Source organism: Furipterus horrens, unplaced genomic scaffold (genome assembly GCF_987537825.1).
Source record: "Furipterus horrens unplaced genomic scaffold, mFurHor1.1.pri manual_scaffold_1, whole genome shotgun sequence".
Classification (NCBI taxonomy): Eukaryota; Metazoa; Chordata; class Mammalia; order Chiroptera; family Furipteridae; genus Furipterus; species Furipterus horrens.
Genome location: NW_028327171.1, coordinates 217,358,288 through 217,364,287, shown reverse-complemented (window position 1 = coordinate 217,364,287; position 6,000 = coordinate 217,358,288). Strand labels below are relative to the sequence as shown.

Here is a 6,000-nt window from a genome sequence, read left to right as displayed (position 1 = left end):
AGACACATAGTCGAGGCTTTGGCTCAAGGTGCCCACCTCGTCGGGGACCTGCTGTCACAGTGGGCGTCACCCCCAGAGCAGGAGGACCCCGAACACAGGTTTCAGGGCCTTCGCCTGTCAGCGCTCCGTCCCGAGCTGTGGGACACGCGTGGGACATTAGAGTCCAGGAGCCGGAGGAGGCTGGCCTTGCTCCCGACGTGCACCTGCGGTTCCTTCCAGTCCTGCAGCACCGGAAAGCGCTGGTCCGGCCCCCGCGAGCCACAGCAAACACAGGGGCACCCTCCGCAGCCTCCCAGGCGACTTGCGCTTGAGTGACCCCATGGACATTCTCCGGGAGGACGGCCGGTCCCACCCGGGCGCCACGAGTGCGTCCTCACAGAGAGGGACCGGAGACAAACGGGCTGTTTGTGCTGCTGGGCTGCGGGGCGGCCTGTGGTCAGATCAGGACGCTGGCTCTTTGCTCTCCCTTCTCGCAGCAACGGGAGCAGAACGGCCCAGCAGGGCGGGCGCGAGGGTCCCCCAGGCGCACCCGCGTCTCCAGAACCCGACCCCTGGCAACAGCTGTTTTCCTGGGCGTCCTGGTTCCTATTTGGATGCCAATACACCGAACAAGGTTCCTTTTTACCCTCTGAAAGTCCCACCAGTGTGGCAATTGTCAGCAAACGACCTACCGTATTTTTTGCTCCATAAGACGCATTTTCTCTCCCCCAAAAGTGGGGGGGAATGTCTGTGCTTCTTATGGGGCGAATATTGCGTCACAGACCATGATGTGTATCACCTGACCTGTCAGCGGTGGCGACAGCTGTTAGAAGAGTAAGAGTGGGTGCACGTGAAACCCCTGGGGACGCTTACGTGTCCCCCTTTCCTGCTGAGTCTCAGGGTGTCTGCCTCTGCCCATGACCCGGGACCTGGGAGAGTGCAGAGCCACCTGATGCTCCCAGCTGCAACCACTGACCTGTCGAGTCAGCTGAGGCTAATAACGGGCACGCGGCACAGCGCCAAGGGCCCATTGCCTTAGACAGTGGGCGGGGTCTGTGTCAGTAGACCCGCCTCCGATCACCAATCACTGTGCCTTAAGCTCTGCCAATCATGAGAGGCAGGTGGGAGGAGCTGAAGTAACATGTTCTCAGCTGGCTACTGGCTCCATTAGATGCTACAGCTGTCTCGTCTACCTCCACACTGTTCCCAGTGCACCCCAGGTTTCTGTGAGAGGAGGCCAGCAGTGACTGGGTGAGCAGCCATGAATGCTGAAGCTTGTAGTATATAAAGGGAGGTATGGTGGGGTCACTGTTCTAGTAGTAACACAGGCCCTGAGGGGATTAAGGGGGGTCACTAGCCGGAACGGGCACTGGTGGTCATCCGCCAGCACCTGTAACTAGGATAGTGATATTCTCAGTGGCTGTTACAACCAGCGATATCTCTTCACTCCCTCAATGCCTGTTAGTAAAGGCCCCCATAAGTCCTGACACTAGCGATGATGAGTTCTTGGGGTTCCCAGAAAACTAGAAGAGTCCTTGAACCTTAAAGTCTGTCCTCATTCGTTAGTGACAGTGATGATGGTTCTCAATACTGCTGTTGACTGCTGTTGGCTTACATGGATGGAATATTATTGTTATATCTTACTAGATATTTTAGTGCACCATTTGGTTCAGAATACTTTTCTCTTGTTTTCCTCCTCTAAACCTAGCTGCGTCTCATGGTCAGGTGCGTCTTATAGCGCGAAAAATACGGTAATTTCTATTTCGGTGGCGTTCCGCAGGGTTGCTGGGCTGCTCCCGACTGTGGGGGAGGGGCACCGGGAAGTGGGGGGGGAGAGGAAAGGGGAGGAAGGGCAGGGGTGTCTCAGGGTCCCTGCTGGCCCTGCGTGTCCCCAGCTGACACTTCGCCAGTAGCCTGTTTGGGGACCTAGCACACGGGCTTAGCTAAGCTGCTGCTCACAACAGCTCGCTGTCCTGAAACAGAAGCCAAGGTCACTTGGGAGCCGGGTGCGTGTGAAGCGGCATTTTTCACAAATTTTTAAAAGTGTATTTTATTGATTATGTTGTCACAGCTGTCCCAATTTTTTCCCCTTTGTCCACAAATTTCTTTATGAATGGGTGGGAATGGGCTCACGTGAAGGGACAGGCATGGGTCCCCCGCATGGTCTCTGTGCCCTTCAATCAGTCACGTGGCTAAAAACCAACCAACCAACCAGACCCACCCAGCACTCAGCACAGTGGCCGCGGATCAGTGGCATCTCACGGGTTCTTTCCGGGAGGTCACCTGATGCCCAACCACGCCTCCGGGGAGTGCAGGCGGGGCGTGTCCCGTGCGCTCTCTGTCCTGCGTGCACACAGCTCCCACGTGGCCCAGTCGTGGGACTGTGTACGGAACGCTTTTGCATAGATCACCTTGTTTACTGTCCCGAAGCCCTCTGAACGGTAGGCGGGTTCATCCCCACTTCACAGCCGAGGAAACCGAGGCCCCGAGCGAAGTTCTTGACAGAGACGGCCCTGTGTGTGCCAGGAGCGGGGGCCGACCCGTGAAATGACGGCCGCGGAACGGCCACAGAGGAGAAAGACTTCCAGCACAAGCAGGACCGAGGCCCCCGCTGCCTGCGGCTGGGCGTGCAGCACCCAAAGGAAAGGCCAGAGCGGGGCCAGTGGCATCGCAGGCCCCTGCTGAGGCCAAGCCCCTGGCTGCTCCCTCCTCTGCGTGGAGAGCAGGACCAACAAGCCAGAATAAAGTCTGTGAAGCAAAGCGGAGCCACTCGGGTCAGCCCAGACTCTGCGGTTCACGAGGGAAACTGCACGTCTGGCAAGGGGACACACCTGAGACACCTGCCCACGTGACCAGAACAGCCGTGTCTGCAGAGCGGGGCCACCCACAGATGGGCTCCTGGGGGACAGTCCGCTCTTGCCATCGGGGGCGCCACAACATTTATGGAAAGGACCCAGAAGGGAGGAGCACCCCTCTCCCCAGGTGTAACTGAGGCAGGCTCCAGACCACGGTGAGACCGCCGCGCCCCACACGCCAGAGGCCGCTCCCCGCCGTCTTACTGGTCCTGCTCTCCACCCTGTGACCAGCACTGGATGAGCGTGCTCTCGGGAGCAGGCACGGCCGCCCTTGGTCTCGGCCACTGGGCCCCGCGGGAAGCTCAGAGAGGTCACCCGCTCCGGGTCAGCACGCCCACTGCGCCGCAGATCAGGGAGCCCCTTGGGAAGGGCCCTCCGGAGCTCCCTGCTCAGGGCTCCGTCTGCCTCTCATTCGCCGGCTCCCACCTGCGTCTTTCCCGGCGGGTGACGGGGCTGCACAGTGGCGCTGGGCACAGACCCAAATGTCGGGACGCAGCAGGCGCACGGATGCCGATGCTGAAGCCCCTGCGCACAGGCGCTCTGCCGGCAGCTGCCGAACTCCAGGGACAGGAGCCCCACGAGGAGCTCCCGAGCTGGTCCCGGCCCCTGACGGGTTCAGGTCGGCGCGGAGGCTGAGCCGAGGAGCTGCGCGGTGGGGCCTCTCCCGCCTGCTGAGGCTGGGCTGGGGGACGGCGTGTCCGCAGCAGCCTGTGGGGTGGGGCCGGTGCTGGCTTTTGCTTCTTCCCTGGTGACGGATGCTGGAAGCCCTCCTCCTGGGGGCCACCACACCGCACTAGCAGGTGGACGTGGGACTCCCACCCCTTGTGGAGACATGTCTGCCCCATCCCCAGACCACCTGGAGCAGACCCCGGCCACAAGCTCCTTCTCAGCCCCTGCTGGACGGTGGCCCTGCTGGGTTTCCTGGCCAGGGCTCCATCCCGGTCACACCTGTGACCTCACATGCTGTGTGCAGGCGCTGGGGGCTGGACAGCCACATGTGGACACATGCTGGACAGACAGTGACCTGTCTGGAGAAGGGGGAAGGGGTGGCCTGAATTTCATGTCTGGGGAGTCAGGAGTCTCAGCCAGGCTGAGGCAGTCAGGGAGGCTTTGTGGAGCTGGCATGGGGTAATGCTGACCCTGGAAGGCAGAGGTCGGGCACAGGAGGGGCGAGTCTGATCTGAGGAACAGGAAAAGGCCAGGAGCAGGTGAGGTAGTGAGGGACCGGGGAGTAGCTGGAGGTGGGGGAGTAGCTGGAGTGGGGGGGAGTAGTGGGTGTAGAGGAGTAGCTGAGAAGGTGGGCATGTGGGAGGGGCTGAGGTCAACCTCACCCACTTTCCCAGGCCTGGCCCAGCAGAGATGGAAGTTTCCAGAAAGCTCTCTGATTATGTATGGCATAAAATGCCTCACATCCTCTCTTGTCCCTTTCCAAGTGACGCCACAGTCATTCTGGGGCCTGTTCCGACTGTCTCAGGTCGTGTCCCGAGCTGCAGAATTGAGGAGAGAACAGACGGAAGCCCAGGGCTGCTCGGTCTTTATTGTTCCTGGGGGTGGGGGGGCAGCATACAGAGCCACATTGCAGTCACGGAGCTCGTTAAAAATATCTCAATAAATAGAACAAATGAGCAACATACGCACTGACACAGGAGATACGAAGAACGGTTAACTGAGCGAGTCGCGGAGAAAGCGCAGGAGCAGAGGGGGCAGAACGGAATCCCAGGCTTACCTGAAACGAGCATGCAGGGGTGGGGGCGGGTGGGGTGGGGTCTTTTCTGAGAGCCTTGGTCCAGTTTAAACAGAAGATACAGGAATGCATCTCTTTTATTAAAAAAATATACATTAAAAAAGGCATTTAGAGGGAAATACAAATCCAAAATCCAAATTCTTGTAAATGTGTTCCTGAATCTAGAGGTTTTCAGAAAAAAAAAACCCCCTCCCCCCAAATAAAACCCAGAAGAAAAATCCAAACAGTGGTGAAGATGACAGTGAGCACATCACCAGCAAGAAGGGCCACGAGTGCTGCTCCCTCAGTGGGGACCGTCCCTCGGAGAGGCGGGTGCCGGGCCGGGTCTCCATCCGTCCTCTGCTGGTCCCTCATCTTGGGGTCTCACTGCGGAGAAGATCGGGGGCCTCCTTGAGGCTGTTCAGGGTTCAGAAGTCACGGACATGGACGCATCCCTGTTCCTTGTGCCCCTCAGCCCCACGGGAGAGTCTGGAAGACAAGGAGGGGGCATGAGACTTGGCCGCCCCCCTTGGTGTCCTGGGGGCTCCCGGCCTCCCATCGAGGGGCCTGGACCAGACGGGGTGGGCACCTCCTCCCATCCCCCTCAGCAGAAACGGGACAGGCGGCCTCCCATCGGGGCCCCCGGCAGCTGACGGCCGCTGCCCTCAACCCGGGGTCCAGGCCAGGCACCTCCCCCCCCCCACCTTGCCTCCTGCACCCACTAAAGGCGCCACCTGCGGGCCCCCAATGCCAACGGTGCCGCTGTATGGTGAGCCAGCCAGTGGGGGGCGGAGGCAAGGACCCAGAGAGACAAGATGGCTGCGGCCCAGGCCGGCCCGGGTGCATCCAGCCCCAATGCATGACCTCCTTGTCCCCAGGACACCTGAGGTCATCAGGGTCCTGCCAACCGGGCCTGTGCCCCAGGCTCCCGTGGCCCCGGGGTATGAGTGTGTCATTGTGTCCGTGTGAGCGTGTCAGTGCGTATCAGTGTGAATGTGCCGGCGTGTCAGTGTGAGCATGTCAGCATGTCCGTGTGGGTGTGTCAGTGCGTGTCAGTCTGGGTGTGTGTCCGTGTGAGCGTGTCAGTGCATGTCCGTGTGAATGTGCCGGCGTGTCAGTGTGAGCATGTCAGCATGTCTGTGTGGGTGTGTCAGTGCGTGTCAGTGTGAATGTGCCGGCGTGTCAGTGTGAGCATGTCAGCATGTCTGTGTGGGTGTGTCAGTGCGTGTCAGTGTGAATGTGCCGGCGTGTCAGTGTGAGCGTGTCAGTGCGTGTCAGTGTGAATGTGCCGGAGTGTCAGTGTGAGCGTGTCAGCATGTCCGTGTGGGCGGGTTAGTGTGTGTCAGTCTGGGTGTGTGTCAGAGTGAGCGTGACAGTGCATGTCAGTGTGAATGTGCCGGCGTGTCAGTGTGAGCATGTCAGTGTCAGTGTGGGTGTCAGTGA

At 59.9% G+C, this 6,000-nt stretch overlaps 1 protein-coding gene across 1 annotated transcript in view; it reads right to left on the bottom strand.

The window, feature by feature from the left end:
• Positions 1–4,616: 4,616 nt before the first annotated feature.
• TWIST2 (twist family bHLH transcription factor 2) overlaps positions 4,617–6,000 on the bottom strand; it is a 39,849-nt gene continuing 38,465 nt past the window's right edge. The window contains exon 2 of the mRNA XM_090269756.1: positions 4,617–5,046. The gene's annotated coding sequence lies outside the window, so the exon portion shown is untranslated. The remainder of the gene's footprint in view (positions 5,047–6,000) is intronic.